This window comes from Leptidea sinapis, chromosome 11 (assembly GCF_905404315.1).
Source record: "Leptidea sinapis chromosome 11, ilLepSina1.1, whole genome shotgun sequence".
NCBI classification, from domain to species: Eukaryota; Metazoa; Arthropoda; class Insecta; order Lepidoptera; family Pieridae; genus Leptidea; species Leptidea sinapis.
This window is the reverse complement of record NC_066275.1, coordinates 4,808,106-4,827,491: the sequence shown is the minus strand read 5'-3', so window position 1 is coordinate 4,827,491 and position 19,386 is coordinate 4,808,106. Positions and strand designations below refer to the sequence as shown.

General features: G+C 32.8%; 1 long non-coding RNA gene across 5 annotated transcripts; it reads left to right on the top strand.

The window, feature by feature from the left end:
- Positions 1-6,464: 6,464 nt before the first annotated feature.
- On the top strand, positions 6,465-12,461 carry LOC126966766 (uncharacterized). Of its 5 annotated transcripts, XR_007729781.1 has the most exons (5): positions 6,471-7,084; positions 7,280-7,364; positions 7,532-7,553; positions 9,196-10,130; positions 12,026-12,461. It is a non-coding gene; the product is annotated as an uncharacterized LOC126966766 (long non-coding RNA). The 5 variants fall into 5 exon arrangements; XR_007729779.1 differs by lacking the exons at positions 7,280-7,364; positions 7,532-7,553 and having other exon boundaries at positions 6,475-7,084; XR_007729782.1 differs by lacking the exons at positions 7,280-7,364; positions 9,196-10,130 and having other exon boundaries at positions 6,493-7,084.
- Positions 12,462-19,386: the final 6,925 nt, after the last annotated feature.

Sequence of the window (19,386 nt, the reverse complement as noted above, 5' to 3'; positions counted from 1 at the left end):
TGCATGTATGTATGTATAAATTGTAATAACATTTGACACTTGACAGTTATTTTGACATTTTCACGCTTACAGTTGCCACTTACGCGGTTCTTTTCGATAAGTATAAAACAAACAACAATATGATAATGTGATTCAACCTATTTCAAAAACAAAACATAAGAAATATTTAATATTTTTTGTCGGTTATTATAACTGGGGTTCACTGAGACATTACCAGCTGTGCTAGTAACACATTGCGTCTTGCGCACTTTAAAACCGACGTGGCGGTACAATCGACTTTATCCAGGGGCGTAGCTAACGCCATATGTGCCGTATCAATTATACGGGTGCCCCGACGTGCTTACATTAATTGCTGCATTGAAAAATTTAGTATATTTACACATATTTAGACAAATTGTTAGTTAGTGTACTTCAAATTCAATAAAAATCATATTTTTTTTTTTACAAAAAACAACCGCCTTCAAAAACACACACACAAGGAGGTATTCCAAAACAATAGATATAATGTGCACTAAAAAGTATAAAAATAATTGCGTATTATTATACAATCAAATTTATTAATCTTATTCTAGTTACGAATATTTTAATTTTTGGAGTCGGTGTCATCCAAGATAGGTTTGTTACTACATACATAGTTAAAGGTGCGATGTGCTTGAGTTGTGAGGAGGTGAGAGGCGAGAGCGGGTTGCAGCGCAAGGACACCGATTCCAAAAATAGCAATAATCGTAACTATAATAAGATTAATTAATTAGATTATATAAAAATACGCAATTATTTTTATACTTTTTAGTGCACATTATATCTATTGTATTGGAATAGTGTTTTTGAAGACGGTTGTTTTTTTGTAAATTTCTATCGTATCCCTTGTAGTAGTTTAAACTAATTTGACTTTGCTTAGGTTATTGCTTATATTAAAATTTGGTTTAGGTTTAATAACTTTATTCTCATTAAGAACTATTGTCACTTACATGAGAAAAAAAATATTTTAACAATTAAAGTAGGTACTTACTAACAATGATTTTGGTAGGTGACCGAGTGTCACCAAGTTGTCGAAAGTTATAGGTGGAAGGTTAAAGGATCTGATGTTATTACAGGCCGAAATTAAAACAATCAAATATTGTCAAATGCGACTGTTGAACAGCTTGAGGATATCAAGCGCAAATGCCTTTACGAAAAGAGAATGTCGCCTCCGTTCTCAGCTTCAAAATTAACATGAAACGAGGTGAATACTGTGACAGTGGACGAATAGGGCTATCTCAACTTAACGAAACTGTTGTGACAATTACCGAAGATCGGTCTAGTACTAAGGCATCATCACCAAGGGACGATAATTTTAATTACCGAAACATCAGTTTAACTAATCGGGGTGGTAACTAGTTATACACAGTTACAATCGGTCCGGAACACAATGTCATCGTTGGTAAGAACGCGGAGAATGAGTCATCGCCACAGATCAATGATTCGAGCGTTCATCGTGTGGAGACAGTAGAAATGCAATATCATGCGTCCCACGTTAAGAACCACGATACAAACGAGGGTTGGAATGTCGTGCGCAGAGGAGAAATTTAGAACTGTTGAACGTAAAATACCATTATTCATAACAAATGTGCATAAAGACACGGCGGAGTCGGACATAATTAATTACATTAAGAATAAAACAAATGAAAATGTTAATCAGGAAAAATCTCAATGAAACGAAAGTGTGAACACGACGCTTATAAGCTATTTATATCACAAAACAATATTTCCCTATACTTGTATGAGAATAATGGCCTCGGGGAATTATTTTTCGAAAATATGTGCACTTTAAGCCTAGGAAACCAACTGAAATATTGGTTGAGTTGTCGAAACAAAACAATATATAATGGATAAAAACGTTACATGGAGATTTTTTGTGTAAAGCGCTCTTCATAATACATTCAAGAACTATGTAAAAGCACTGATATAATAGCACTACAAGAAACTTGGCTTATGCCGGGAGGGCTTATTTTTTCTCGACACGATAAGCGAAAATTTCAGATCAACTGGAGTATCGGCCGTAGACAAGTCTGCCAGCATACTACGTAGTAGACCCTATGGGGGAGTCTTTCTACTTTGGAGACGTAGTATTTTTCAAAATGTGTCCGTAATTTATTGTGATAACGCTCGTATCTGTGCGAAACAAGTAGTTTTACAAGGTAAATCATTTAAAGTGATTAGGGTTTATATGCCTACGGACGCAGTGGTTAACCGTACGAATTTTACAGGCGTGCTTTGCTCGCTAAGTGCCATTATTAACTCACACGGGGAAAACTGTGCTTACATTCTAAGGGATTTTAATGCGGATCCATCAGAGCGGTTTCACTATGAACTCTCACAATTCTGTTCGGAACAAAAATAAGACTGTTTCACTAACATTTATATATGGACCTATTGTTGTCTAACATAAATATTAATAATAAAAATGGAGATGTATTGACACAGATGTACTTGGTTTACTGTCAGATACATATACATTTATAAGTGAAGTCAACGGATCAAAACGCTGGCTTGGCGAGTCCGCTAAGGATTCTGTTTGTGACATCTGTGTTTTAAATGATGTGTTGTGGTCAGACCACATTCCCTCTGGTTGCTGAATGTAATATAAACGCCAAAGTTTTATTGCCAAAGGCACCTCATTCATAATACCTCTCATAATATTTTTTACTGGGGAGATCGAAGTGAAGAGCAAATTAGCATATACCAGAGAGAATGTCACGAGAGGCTAAGGCTAATTAACTTCCCACATCGGCTTAACGAATGTTACAATCGTACTTGTAATGACTCGAATTTCACAGAAATTATTACAAAGTTGTGTAGTAGCATAGTACAAGCGAGAATCTTCCTCAGTTGGTCGTAAAGACAAACACAGCGTTAAAAGGAAAAAGGTAGTAGTGGATTGGAACAAACACGTGGCAGTGGCTCACGGGGAGGCAAGGGTGCTGTGTTGGGTCTTGCATGCTTGCAAGCATGCTGTCACATACTCTGCTAGGCGTTAGACCCCAATTTACACTTTCTGATGAAAAAAGCCAATATACGGTCACAACTCATCAATATCTTTAAACATTGGTATGGAAATCAGGTTTGGAGTGCGGGGTGAGCCAGAGGGGCTTAAGCTCACCTATGCTTTTCAATTTGTATATAAACGAGCTGCTCATCGAGCTCAGTAGCACTAGGGTCGGCTGCTATATAGACGGCATTTGTATGAATAACATTAGTTATGCAGACGACATGGTGCTGTTGAGTGCGTCGATTTGTGGCCTCAGAAGGCTAATGACAGTGTGTGAAGCTTATGTAGTTTAACTTATGTAACCTACAATAACAAGAAAAGTGTATCACTACACATTTTTAAGGCCGAGGGTAAAACCAATTACCACCCATTAGGCTTAGCGGTAAGATACTGGAAAGGGTGTCACAATTTAAATAACTTGGGCATGTGTTAACTCCCTGCCTCAAGGACGATGCAGTTATTGAAAGGGAACGGAGGACGTAGTCTGTGAGCTGCTTACGTTGTTCATAAAATACGGCAACTGACTGACAAACCTACCGCACGTCTTGTGTATTATAGTTATTTACATAGTGTCATGTCCTTAGATTTGCAAGGTACTACAATTTGAAGTTGTATGGGGTGTATCCAACTTTGTCTTTCCTGTGTATGGTGGCACTCTTAACGACATATCAGAACGTGTCGATCTGTTCACATGTACTTTGACTGAGTTTACTAAAGCGGTATCTTTTATTTTAGAAATTGTTTAAATATTAAATTAATAAAATGAAAAAACCTCCCTATCGTAGCGCGTCGGGTTTGTTCGCTGATGTAGGAGTTTCCGATTTTTTTGCGATAGTGCGTCTCCGCATCGAGTTGTTCTGGGGTCGTCTGCGCGGTGCTCAGAATCGCATCCTTCAATCCAACGGTGATTGCCCGGATAATCATTTCTTCAGGAATTGGTTGTCTGTGTATCACAGCGAGAACCGTAAATAACATTAGTGTATAAATTTATTATTTTAATTTTACACTTTTGTTTATATTTTATATCTTATGTTGAAATTTTACTTATAATATTTGTGTCTTATTTGTAATTGTATTTTGTAATAAAGACTTGCTCTGAAATCAATGACTATATTATTATTATATTGGGATTTATTGGTTATTTGTCCAAAGCATTTGACTACGTCCACCATGAAACTTTACTCCAAAAACTAAAGCATAATGGAGTAAAAATACAGCCCTAAATCTGTTAAAATCATATTTAGGCGAAAGAGTTTAGATAGTCGATGTTAATGGCAAACGGTTATCGGCTAAATCGGCAGGAATAGGTGTTCCGCAGGGTTCTATTCTCGGTCCTTTCTTATATATATATTAACGATTTACCGTTTGTGGAAATAATAGCCATGAGATTGTATGGTTTGCTGATATATACTATACTTCACTTATTTTGAAAGTAAAGCGACGTGCAGACCAATGTCTGCACGTCGCTTTACTTTGTTATACTTGACATTGTTTACCTCGTCATCAATATGACGAGGTAAACAATGCACTCTCAAATATAGTGCGTTGGTTTGAGACGAATAATCGGCACTTAAACAGTAAAAAAACAAAGTGTTTACGGTTCATTACACCATACACAGCGGAGGTAAAAACCTACGCACTTACAAACGACCAGAGATAAGATCTTGTGGACACTACTGTCTTCTTTTGTAGATAAAAAGCTTCAGTGGGGTCCACATATTGCCCAACTAGCAGATAGGCTCAGCTCTGTGGCATACGCCGAGAATAGAAAGGTTAGAGAGAACACGAAAGTTGCGACCGCTAGATTAGTGTACTTCAGTTATTTTCACAGCATCATGTATGTATTTTACTGTGGTGCTGCTGATTGATATAGTGTTTGTCAGTATCTACATTTATGAACATTTTATATTATACGGGATTATTATTATTAAATAAGGGATTGCTTGTAATATAGCTTTAAAGGTAAATGTATAATACACTTTAGTAATAAAGTCCCAGTTACTGTTCAGGCAATATCTATAAATAAATGTAAATGTTTTATTAAAAAATGGCTCTGTCATAATCCTACTAAGTAGCCTGTGCTTTCAATGGGCAGAAAAATATTTTCTTTGGTCCCAGAACCCAATCAATCATCAAATGATGAGGGAAATTCGGAGTCTGATTGTGAATTTGGCAATATTATTTTTCAAAAGCGCTTCAGTAATGAATCTTCACCGGATCCTTCGCTTACAAAACTTCAAAATCTTCACTTTCTCACGATGAATGTGACCTTTCAAACGTGCAATTGGTATTCGATTCCAGCCCTTCAGTACCAGAACAACCACTTATTGGAACCATTTCCATGAACTCTTCAGCTCAAGATTCTCTTCTTTCATGCATTCCTCCTTCACCAAAAGACCTAGGATTAGCCGAATAGTACCTGTAACACCTGAGCCATCGCGACCAATAGTAGTAGCTTCACCATCATCATCCTACATAAAGAATACGCGTTCTAAACAGCCAAGATTAGCTGTTAAAAGACCAGCGCGTTTAGAAAGAAAGCAACTAAATTTTTATTGGGTAATCAAGAAACTTGAACACGAGGCCGAAACGCCAGTTGGTCTGCTATCATCTGTCCTGATATCATCAGGCACTGCAACGCGCACATGAGAGGTGCAGATCATACGAACATGTTGCTGCAATGAAAAGTCGTAGATGGCTCTCGCCAATATCTTCACAGATCTTGAATATGTGCGTAAATAACGGCTACATTTTATATATTATCACTTAATACAAGGGCTACTGAATTCTGGGAGACAACAACTATCAAACAAATCTGATTTTATGCCACCAGCACCAAAGAAAACCATCAAAAATCCTCGTAGGTACTGTAAAGCCGACAACTACATCAGATTTGATGGTTATAATAATTTTCCAAATTAGGGCAAAAGGGCCGATGCGAACCACGCTTGAAAAAAAAAAAATTGATGAAAGGGTAGGCCAAGGTCTTGTGCATGAAGTGTGAACCGAACCGACTGCCCATCAGAAATTGTTTTTTTTTAATGTCCATTCCATTTGCATACCTAAGGAAATAATTTTGTCATATTGTCCTCAGAGATGATTGCGTATTTTTGTTTATTTTATTGGTTTGTCAACATGAATTATATTTTATACTATATTCTTTTTTTGGATTTTAACAAAAGATACTGATTTTTTATTAAATATGCAATCATTTTTCTTATTTTTCTAACCAAATTATTTTACAATAAAGTCATAGGTAACTTGGCAATATATCTTTAGCGATAATTTAAAATCTTAACATATTATCTCTAGGACTCTTGGCACCGTATCCCACAGGACACATGTGTTTTTTTTTAAAACTACTCTCATCGGAATTTTTTCTGCATTTTTCTAGGCTTCTTTGGGTTACTAATATTAGGCCATATGAAATCTATTTTGATACCTATTCAAAGATTTTTTTTTCTGATAAGTAAAGGGGTACTAATCTAAACTTTTACCACATTTAACGTTAAGTTTCTCTCAATAAGTATTTTACTGTGCGAGAGATTGACATTAATTGACACTTTATTAGTTATATACTGGCTTGTTCATGTACCTATTACCTACTTTATAGTTTGTGTATACCTGTAACTTTGAAGGAACTTCAATACACATATCAGTCGTCAGACGCATTATTATAACCTCAAAGCCTATAAATTTTTATAATTATTGTTTTCCTTTTAGTCCGAGAGTATTTAAATCAGTGTGCTTTTAAATAATTTATATGTTTAAAGTTGATATAAGTTTAAAAGTTTTAAACTGACATTATAAATTTCTTATCAAGTTTTCAATGGTTGTTTTGCAAAATTATTGTGATTGTGTTTGAGTATGTGCAAGTTCTGTTGTGTATCCAGATAAAACAAATTTAAAAATGTGTATTTCATAATTTTACATATAAATACTGCAAAGTATTGAAATATCATAGTGTATCCAAAGTTGTTAGTAGTTCTAATTATTTACATCCAAGAAATACGCTATGGCGGGAAGCGTCACTAACCATAGGATATATTATTAAAGGTGTGTAAAGCATTTTAATATGATTTTATATTAAAACATTCAGCTGAGATGAATTTGAATCTGGACTTTAAACCTAATTTTATAATTAGAGAATCAAAGTAGCAAGTGACGATTCTAACCTAAGGTTACGAAATAAAAAAAACAAAAATAATATGTTACTAACCTTTTATAGGATTTTTCTTTGTTTTGTTTCAGGTAAGTCAAACAAACCAGTAATTAGTGGTGTCTTAAGGTTCATAAGAAATATTAAGTTCACAGATGGTTAACAAATAGTAAGCTGGTAAATAAAATGTTTAAATTGATTAAGATTGGATTTGAAGTTAAGATTTATAACAATGTTTAGATAATATGAATTAATAACAAATGATATTTCAAAATATATTTCTTATCAAGGTTAAAACTAAGTCATACAAATATAAGTTTTACTTAAGGAATGGTTTTTTGTAGGCATCCAACTTGGTGAAACTGGGTATGTATTGCTCTGTTAGCTAAATACATTGACATCGAACCATCTCGATGATACTGAAACATTGTTTAAGAATGTGTCATACATATATACTTCTGTGTGGCTAACTAACTTCATGCTTTAATTAAACACCTAATTTAGATGAGAGAAATGAATAGAGAATAAAAGTAATAAGCCATTATTAATCAAACAGTCAAAATAATAATAATATTTCTATTATAACTTGGCATTAGTCTCTGCTGCAGATTTGTTGTATTGTGTGCCCTATTATTATGTTTAAGTTATTTTCCACAGCTTCATCTATGGGGAATTTGCGCAAATTATAAATTAGATCCTCAGCAATTGCTAAGAGAACATTTAATGGATATAAATATATTGGCCGCTATCCTACATATATATGCTTGAAACTATATGAATGGAATTTAATATTTTAGTACTTACTAGAATATTAATTCATGCTGAACGAACATATATTTAGAATAATTAAATTCTAATTAATGGTCATAGTTTTATACACAGGTGAAATACAAACTTTGCACACATATTATTGGAAGATGGGTCTGGAGTAGAAACCAATAAATGAATCCATACCTGTTTAAAATATTATCATTTATAATAATAATAGGGCTGAAGAGTTCAGAGTGCTAATCTCTGGATCTATTTACTGGTTTGTTTTGATGTATTTTTGTGTTGTTGATTGATATGTAATTCTTTCATTATATTATGTGTGTTAAACATAATCAATAGATTTAATATGATTTTTTCCATAGTCAATAAATTTAATGCCTTTATACTATTTTTATTCTTTATTCTTCCCCAAAATAATCATATAGCATCTGATAGTTGATGATTGATCACTAAATTTTTTTTTTTTCAATTATAGATATTATTTGCATATTTAATTACTATATTTAGTAAATAATGTCTGGTAGTACTTAATAACTACATAAAACTAGGAATTAACTACTACTAAAACTACAGACTAAAATAGGAATCAGTAATTCCTTTAAAAATTGCTTGAATTGAATGAAAAAATATAAACTAATGTTTAGGGATTGAAGAAACAGATACTATACAGGTATTTAAATATCATGATCATCATCATATCAACCCAACGTCTCAATCAGTCTTCATCTGCCCTTAACCAAACAAGTTCAGCGATCTTGACCAGATTATTGTTCCATCTTGTGGGGGTCCTACCAATACCGTCTCTTTTCTTCTGACATGTAGTCGACACTCTGGGACTTTGCTGTATTTATATATGAAACAAATTAATAGGACCAATTAGCGATTAATCTGTTTAAATCTTGGTTCAGTGGTAGAAAAACTGAAATTGTGATAATGCTTACAATTCAAGGTTTTTTAATTGTAAATAAGCAATAAAACAGAAAATTATTAAATTAATTAATAATTAAAACAATAATTTACTGTATTGTTTGGATTTACAATTGAATATGGGTAGGTTGCTCTGTGATAGACTTCTTAAAATTTTATGTTTGCTATTTATTTAAGCAATATTATGGGTGGGACAATGTTATTTTGGTCATCTAACATGTATAATGATATGATTGTCCTTGTTAATGCATGATTTTAGAAAAACTAACATCGTTACATATTAAAATATTTAGTATTTATCACATTCCAGGACCAGTCCTGATAAAAGCTTCAAAGAATAAATATATTCTGCTCTTTAAATCATATACATTTAGAAGATGTACCAAGTCTAAAAAAGGTGTTGTTTGGAAATGTACCAATAGCAAGTCTGATGGTTGCAAAGCTATTTTGACAACGGAAGATCTTAATGTGGTTATAGAAAAGGGAGATCATAATCATACAAAACCTAAAGTGGAATCAAAGAAACATGTATACTTCAGTATGTAGATTGTCATTTTATACTGTATATGGTTAAATTTTTTTTAAATAAAATTATAGCTATAAACTCTTATTTTGAGTGAATTGATTTTATATGAATTTTATGTGACTTTAGTAATAACATTTACATTTGTTGGAAATAAATTTTACATGTAAGTATATTATATTTTTATTCCTATTGTAAGGTACTTTATTTAATTGTTAGCTATATATCGTCTATTATCAATATAATGTGATTGTGTGTAAATAATGATTACCTTATTAAGTTTATTAATATTTTTAAATTGTATTATTTTATAAAATTACTAGTATCTTGAAATAAAGAATATTACATAATGTGGATTGTATATTATTATATATTTCATTTCTGTCTGAACTCAAGGATCTTACTTTGCTGCGACTCTCATGCCTCACTGCATAAGAAGTTCTGAGACTTTTTAAGATATTTTGTTTATTATTTCGACACCTACAATCATAAAAACAACTCTACAAGTGGCCTGCATTGTACCAGAAATAGGAGTAGTGGCAGTACTCCCGACAAACAATGCAGTGAGTGCTACTTCTTTTACTTCTTCTGTTTTACAGTAACAGTGGTGACAGCTGTGGATGGAGCAACACTTCTGATGTTAAACAAGTATTCGTTCATAAGTCCCTCGCCAATGATTGATGGTGAACGATGGTACTGCTCTGGTAGAGTGCCATGGAAATGTACAGTTTGTTTGCATATTAATGACAATTACGAGCTTGTCTGTGTGTCCGGCAATCATAATCACGACCCTCCTGTTTATAAAATAACAGCTGATGGTCTTTACGCTTTGACAGCACCGTGATGTAAAAGCCTGCGTACAGTTGTTTAACCATTTGAATATTTTCAGTTGTTTAGTTATAGTTGTTTTACAGACATATTCAGGGATTATTGAGAGTAAATCAAAATAATCCTTTAACAATAAGTTATGTTATTCTACATGTTTTTGTGTTAATATTAATTATTATTTTTTATTAGTTGGATTTGTTATCTACATACCAAATTTTACTCAGACTTGTAGTTTTAAGACATTATTATATTATTTTGTATAGATATGTATAAATTAAACCATGTATGTACCTGAATTGCTTTGTTCATTATCATAACGGTAGTTGAAAATTAGTATAAGCTAACTTTTTTAGGCTAATAATTTCGAATATTCTTTTATGAAGTTTTATTCTTTTGTAATGTCTGTGTTTGTGGAATCGTTTCGTAGTGTTCATAAGGTGCTGGTCTTACACGAAACGTTACCCTTGTACATGTTAACGAATTTCGATGAAAGGCATCTGTCATACGACTCGGTCCAAAATCTAATTCTTGTATTTAAATGGGTCACAATATGCTCGACGAAAATTGGAACTTAATAATATTTTTCTTCCAAAGTAGAACCTTTAACGCAAACTGTAAGAAATTTTCGAGAAATTATCTGCCTTGAGTTTAGTTTTTGGGTTCATTTGTAAAGCGTTCGTAAAAATTGATCGTTATTAGACAAAGCAACCGTTGTACGTTCTCGTCCAGTGCGTTCAACCGAAAACATTTCTGCTATGACGCTGCTGAATGTGCAAAAACATAAACTCGAAAATTGTCTACGTAAATTTCTCACAGTTTGCTTATAGACTCACTACCTACATCGGATGTAAATTTTTAATACATCAATTTAGTTCGAGCGTATAGCGTCCCATTTTGCAAATGTCAAACATAAAACTTCCTGTCAAAAAGTGAATGTCATTCTATCTATCAAAGTCTATTCTATCTACTTCAAATTGTAAACGCTAGATGGCCCACCCTTTACAAGCCAATATTTTAAATATGCCAACAATATGAGCTGCATACTTACGTGCTATAGTTTTACCTGCTCAATAGTTGTTTACTTAAGTATGAGCTAGAGCAGGGATACTCAAACTATTTTGGGCTAGAGACACCTTTTCCAAAATGAGTTATTTTAGACGCCTATATCCAAATTACTTTAAAAATAATCTTGTACAAACATGTGCACGCTTATCGACCTGTAAGTAGAGATTTTTGTAGTACAGCAAGAAGTTATAAACAAGAACTTATAATTGGTCAATTTTTAGATAGCATCGACCCCCAAAATCAGTTGTTGAAAAAAAAAATGTGAATATTCTTGTTCATATCTTCACAATTTCAGTTATAGATCTGGTTTCTTTTTGACTGTTTGTAACAAAAAGTAGCTGACAAGTTTTTTCCGTTGCGGTTCCGGGATGTACTCGTACGACGTTCGTATTTCTGAATTGATACAAATTAGGGATCTTCAAGCTAAGAGCATACTAATCACAAATACTAGTATTTCTTACAGCTGGGACTTTTGTTTTTTCCGAAATAAGAAGTATCCTACAACCAATTAAAGTGTGAACCAACTGTAGCGGAATTATTTTTTTCTTTTAGCTTTCCGGTTGTACAAATTATTGTTGAACAACATTTCTACTATATATTATGTTGTAATTTATTTATTATTCACATTCAAATAATCTTTATTTTGTCCGGTCATTCTTAACTTACCGAGTTTTGATTCGGTACTAAGATGAGATCGATTTTAACAAATTGTTTTTTGTTTCAGTTATCGTAGTGACGATGTCTTCTGGCAACAAATTTCTTGTTATAAATGGGCACACATTCAGAAAAGAAGTGAGTGTCAACGGCGCTACCAGTAGATGGTGTTGCAACGAACCCAATCCTAATAAATGTGACGTTTACGCTCATGTTAACGATAAGTTCGAACTGGTGTGTCTTATGAACACTCATAACCACGATCCAACGTTGTGTCGAATGTTTGAAGATAGAATAATATAGAGGGATTCTGGAGGTTTCTGTCACTACGGCACTTATTATTAATTTACTTTAGTTTTTTTCAGCTGTGCTTTCTTTTTGCTTTTATGTTTCATTGTTATGTACCTACTAGAGGATACGGATAATTAATGTGATAAAATATGGGATTCGTATTTGTACAAATCGCATTCGTACAATTCTTTAAATAAAGTTATTTTTTTAACATATTCGTCATACTGTTTTTTTTCTCGCTTGTTTATTATAAGCAGTAATTCTAGTTTATCTAAGTAGGTTAAGTAGATCTTAAGTATACGCATCAATAATGAGTGTAAGTTATATTTATATTTTCAGAAACCCTTATCCAGACAGATGACGACATCATATTGTTTATGGAGTCTACCAAGGGAATGACTGTGATGCAATATGATGGATTCCACTACCGACAGTCGATGGTTCTTACTGAATTTGGCGAGAGATGGGACTGCGCCACCAACAAGTTGTGTACGGCTTGTGTCTATCTTAATGAAAACGACGAAATATTAGCTACGACAGCAATACACAATCACCGTTCAATTGAAACCGAAGAAAGCAATCGTGAACAGTAATTTAAAATAAGTTAGCTTTTTATGTCAAGTAAATAATGACTTTAGTTTACTCTATAGGTACTATCGAAAAATTTTATGTTTAAAGATTGTTTTATTTTTTAATAAATGCCTAACACTACGATAATTTTTGTTTTAATCTAAGATTACAACGCCACATTAATTATCAGTTATATTTATATAATCGCTGTATGTGTTATTTTATTCAAATTTTTCGTAATAAATTTATGCTGTTGTACCTAAGGATTTTATTTCTCTTTGGTACAACCCTAATACTATAATGCGTCTGTTCTTAAAATGTCTGTTATTTTTGCATTATTTTTAGGTACAGCGATGCTAATCACTTCACGAAAAGGGAAGGAAATCATATTATTTAGACAATATACTTATAGAAAATTGTATAATCGTGAGGGAAGATTAAGATGGGTTTGTTCTACGCAGAAAAATTGTCGAGCCGCCGTCTACACTGATTTAAATAAAGTTATCACTTCTACGTATAATACACATTGTCACGGACCGCCCAAGTATTATCTTAATCCGGAAAATGTTTACAGAGCTATACGACAGCCCATTCTGTTTGAGGCAGACTAATAGAAATAAATATTTTATTTTATTTTTACTACATGCGAGTTTTGCTTTTTAAATTTGTCTATTCATTTCGTCCAACGTCCAACACTTCCTGGCCCCCATTATCGAATGTCTTTATAATTCCTCTCCACTCTCTCTTCTTGAAAACTACCACATCAATCGGATAGTCATCCCGCTAGCCATTGTTATTAACGGTTGATGATGATTAAGTTATGCTTGGAAACTATAATATTCTAGTGTTTGAAGTAGGTACTTCATTCGGTTTGTTTTAGGTTTGGTTTTAGCACGATTTAACAGTTTTCGGTCATTATGACTATTTTTCTGGTTTTGCCCACCTAGCCGGCGTGGTCTGCTAAGAAGTCTCCTTCTGGTAAAAAGTAAGATGAAAAAACCTGCGACGAATTGAGTTTTTTTTTTAAATTATTTTTGTTTTGCAATTTTATGAAGATATGTCTTACTTATCTGTTTGCAGCCTTGGTCCAGATGCTGTCGAGACGTGGAAGACCACTAATACTACACAATAACTATACATACTCTAAATATCCCTATCAGTTAAAAAATGGTTGGCGTTGGTACTGCTCCAAAGTAAGGAATTGCAAAGCGCATCTATTTACTAATAACGAGGGGAAACTTCTTGGTTTAGTTGGGACTCATAATCATTCAGGTCATGGTCAACACTCATGTTATGATTATAACTGGAGTAGTATTTGTAAAATTTCACCTGAGTAAGTACAAATGGAATTTGAAACAATAAAATAAATCAGATACCTAAACACAACAGTGATAAATTATATCACAAACATCTTTATTATCGTAAAGGTACTATGAATATTTTGGAAGTTGTAGAAAATTTCGATAATACCTTTTTAAATTAGTTTTTATTTAATGTTGTCTTAAATTTATTGTGTTTTTTAAAATATACCTACCTAAATATTCATTCAAATATTATTTAATTTCCAATGAAAGTAACTATTAATTGTAAATACCTACTTACATATTTTAATATTAAGGGATTCAAATATATTTACTGTTTGGTACTAAATACGTATAATTATAGCAAATACCAAAACATTGTATTAACACAATGTATGGAATTATATATTATATTTTTAAGTTTTGGTTCGTTTTTTTTTTTATTTATATTTTACCTCATTTTGTAAGATCTTCATGGATTACTTCATTTCGTTTAGGATTGTATTCTGTATTTCACGTAGCTCTAATTTATAATATTTAATATTGTAAGTATAACCTATAATATTCTATACAAAATAGACATTTTAATTTAATATTTGTTAGTATATCCAATACAAAACTATAACTATGTATGTAGTTACAAGCCTGTCTTGGATGACACCGACTGCAAAAATTACAATAATCGTAACTAGAATTAGATTGTATAAAAATACGCAATTATTTTTATATTTTTTTGGTGCATATTATATCTATTGTTTTGGAATAGTGTTTTTGAAGTCGGTTGTTTTTGTGCAAATTTATTTTTTATTTTTTGATTTTTAGTGAATTTGATGTACACTAACTAACAACTTGTCTGAATATGTGCGTAAGCGCTTAATTGAAGAGTTACGTTACTTTGCCAGGAATTCCGTAAGCAGAACCTAACCAATCTCTCACCAAACTATCTTTGAAGTATATCCTTTTCAATAAAAAAAGAATCATCGAAATCGGTTGGCGCGCTATTTAGTTATTCGTAAATTTATCATCCAATTTGCTATACGTATGTATAGCAAATTTAAGACATGATTTTTCTCATGGATGCAATTGTCAGATCTGGACCAAATTACAATGGGACCACCAGGGAAGCACCAGCTATCAAATAAAAAGAATTATCGAAATCGGTTCACCCAGTCGAAAGTTTTGAGGTAACAAACATAAAAAAAAACCGACGAATCGAGAACCTCCTCCTTTTTTGAAGTCGGTCAAAAAGACTTAAGTAGGTTCGTACAATTTTGTTGAAAGAGTAATAAGAAACTTTGTGTTTATTTAAATCGTCAGTCCGTTGTGTTCTGCGAATTTAAATTTCCCGCTAAACACCAGCTACATGTCAAATTCAAATATCAAGGTTGGAAGTGAGGCTAGCTGCAGGCTGTGCCATTGTTCGGCCGACATCACTGTGCCGGTACTAGAGTTGTGTTGGTCGTGTGACACGTAAAAATTTCAGTAGTATTTATGGCGAGTAGCTATTTGCCCGTAAATATGTGTTATTTATGAATTTATACGTAGTTAAAATTGATTTGTCAAAATGTAGCTTCTTAATATTCGAAACTATTAAAATAAACGTTAGGTCTACAGATAACTTCAAGGTCATCTCTGTTTCGTCTGGATATAATATATCAGGGTACTGACTTTGTTAGCGTATTTAATCATTTTTGTACTTATTTTAGTTTATTACATCATGTCTCCTAAAAACAAACAAACCATGTCTAAGGGTAAAGAAGTAGTGTTGAAGAAGAAAAGAGAAGCTGAAAAGGCTCGCTTAGCTAAAATTAAAAGCGACCCCATTAAATTAACAGAATACAAAAATAAACAAAGGTCGCAATACTTAAAAAAGAAAGAAAAGGGACAAAAAAAAATATCAAAGATATGACGCCTCAGGAGCAACGATTAACAAGAAAAAAATGGAGAAAATATTCTTCAAAATAAAGCCAAGAAAAACCAATTGCTGAAATACTACGGATAATTTTGTAGGCCAGAGTTCTCCTTCAAATACTGTCGATGAAGCCTAACCAACAGTTTGTGAACTAATAAGGTCCTTTGTGAACGAAGATCAAAAAGCAACTGAAGCAAAAAGTAGAAGTAAAACAGATAAAGTTCTGAAATGAGCAATTAAATTGATTTCAATACTAAAAATTAAAATAAACAATTCGCGTGAAAAATATAGAAGAGTCAAAAGGCAGTTGAAGAAGGTTGTACAATCTGTGAAAAAAATTCTGAAAACTAGAATTTAAGAAATGAGATGATTCTAACAGCCATCAAGCAGAAGGCAAGAAAGAATTTGTGACTGGAAAACAAATTAAAAGACAGAAACGATATCTATAGGATACTATGAAAAATTTCCATGAGAAGTTCTTTAAAACCATTCGATTTAAGATCCGTAATTCCCGACCATTTTGTGAATGTTGTTCCACGAAAACATCGACCTTCAACTTGCTGCTCTAACAAAGGCACATATTCTGACTACAGTGAATAATCATCAAAGTATGTTGAAAATGCCTTGTTGCGATCGATAATTGTTTGATCCGAAAATTGTCTTAAGAGAACATGTAACTAGTAAAAATTTGGTTTATGCAGAATTCGATTTCTTAAAACCAATCTTAATGCAATAGTCGGAGAGTAAAAACGAGCCCATATATGATCTTATAACAAGGAAAATCAGATTTATAATCAAGTGTAAAAAAGAAACAGGAAATATTATCTGCAAATCTCATAAAAAACTTGAAAATGACATAGCAAAATTTTCCAGCATTCTTCTCTAAAAGGTATACCAATATAATGTCCTCAAAAAAACTGAAAGGATCTGTCTCAAAACGAAGCCACGGTTTTATGGACTTTTCAGAAAACTTTTTTACCTAGTACAACCAGGAGATACAAAGCTTTCATTTTGGTGGTTCGCGGACACAAATATTCTTGTACTTATACTGTAGTTGATTACTTGAAAGACTACGACCATGTCTTCTCATTCGTCTCATAGAGTCGGAGCCCACCTAAATCCTGTGCTACCATCAAACATTCAAAAGATTCACTTTTTCAGCAACGGTTCTGTAACGCTATATAGGAACAAATCTATGTCTTATGTTATTATATTGTAAACTGCAAGACATGTACTTTGTTTGTACCCTAATATTGTGCAATATTCTTGGAAGCCGGACACGGGAAGGGAGAACAGTTCATCAAGTGATTGCTTCAGACGGTGACATAGCTAACTTGACGGAGTTTACATCTGTCATCCGCGAGAAATAATAGAAAAAGTGACAGTGATTGAAGGCTGTGATATCGAGCATATACCTTGGTTAACGATAAGTCTCAAATGATATCCTGTTGGGCGCCCTACGTGCATCAGCTTACATTCCAAATCAAGTTACAATGAAATCACTAAGTTGTTTCTCTGACGCTGACGCATGCGATCATTTCGAGCTAGGATCTATTCATTATCAGACAGATGGTACCTGAACATGGTACACGTATAAATGCAGAAGCATCAGAAGCAATCTGGTAGAAACCAGATTTACAGATTCCGAAGATTTATTTATTTATTATTAGGACTTCCAAAAATTGTTACACATAATTACACATTATTAGATGTACAACTTATTAAACGAGTCTCATCATTTTCAAAAAAATATTAAAAAGTAAAAAAATTGCAATAATCAAACAAAAAAAAAACGTTATATGAATCAAATGTAGGTAAACTATGTATATAGGTATAGATCGGTAATATTAGTGCATAGTTATTACTATTTAAGGCCTTAACAATCTGCTTGTTTTTAAAATATGGGTAATGTATCATAAAATATGTCAATCTCTTTGGCTAGGCGAGAGCGGGGCCGCGGCGGGAGGACACCGATTCCAAAAATAATATGCCAATATGTGATTTACCACGATTCACTTACGTGGGAGACATGGATACCGTGCAAAATTGTATAGCGATCTTTCTAAACCAGGAGCAATCAAATCGTTAAAAATTACCTGTACTAAATATCACTACAAAAGGTAATAAGAATGATTTACCAATTTAACGAGCAGATTGATGTTTTCGAAAAGTGATTATTTTATAAGAAGAATTATTTTTTGTTGAGAAAAGGATCTCATTTTTATTACTTGCCTATAAGGCATAGATTATTATTTGTAAACAACATAACAGTATTAAACAAGTCGGAAGGCTATTCTGAAGCTTTAAGGCAGAGAGTCATATTTTTGTTTCAATTGTATGTTGATTACTAAAAATATGTATATTGTTAAGTTAACCTACCTCGAAGTAGTAAAGTTGGATTTATAAAAGCTGGTTTAAAGGTGGAGAAAGTTGTTTAAATATTTTTTAATTGTTAACTTACTTGTTTGTTAACTTACTTAAATGAATTAAAATTAAAAGTAACATGAAAAATAAAATATATGCCATTCTTAGTTTCTAATAGATTTCTTCTAAATCTTAACAAATTTCTTGCATAAGTTATGAAATTATTATATAAAACATTATATCATTAGATTTGCTATCTTGTAACCAGAATTCGATTTAAAAACTACCATAAACAATATTTCAACGACATTCATGACGTAACTATTTTGGGGCTCAAAATATACTTAGTCTGGCCATAAATACTGTTACAATTAAAAATAAACAAAATGTTACATTACAATTTGGAATCTGTAATTTTTATATTGATTGATTGTTCATGAGTTTTCTCATTTTGGCGCCAATACAAGTGGGGTGATTAAGAGAACCGAATCGCTGTGATACACAAAGTAGGTATGGAGCCAAATGCAATTTTTAAAACTCTCCATACGCTTGGTATTAGTAAAATGTTTGTGTAACAGCCATTAATAGGTACAATGAGACCTCTTCTGTTTGTGACAGAAAAAGATCTGGCCGTCCACGTAGTGTTCGTACGACAAAGATGATCACAGCACTAAGGAAGGAATTCGAACAAATCCTGTTCGAAAGCAAAGGATTTAATCTCGAGAGATGAAGATAACCCCTAGAACCATGTCGCATATTTTAAAAGATAACTTAGGACTTGCAGCCTATAAGATAGATATAAGTCGACAGAGTGGAACGTGGGCTCTATCCGACTTCAGTGATTGTTTGTTGGGGTGTTAGCTATGAAGGAGTGACTGAGCCATACTTTTGTGAAAAAGGTACCAAAACATCGGCACAAGTGTATAAAGATACCATTCTTGAGAAAGTAGTGAAGCCCCTTAACAACACCACGTCCAATAACCAAGAATGGTC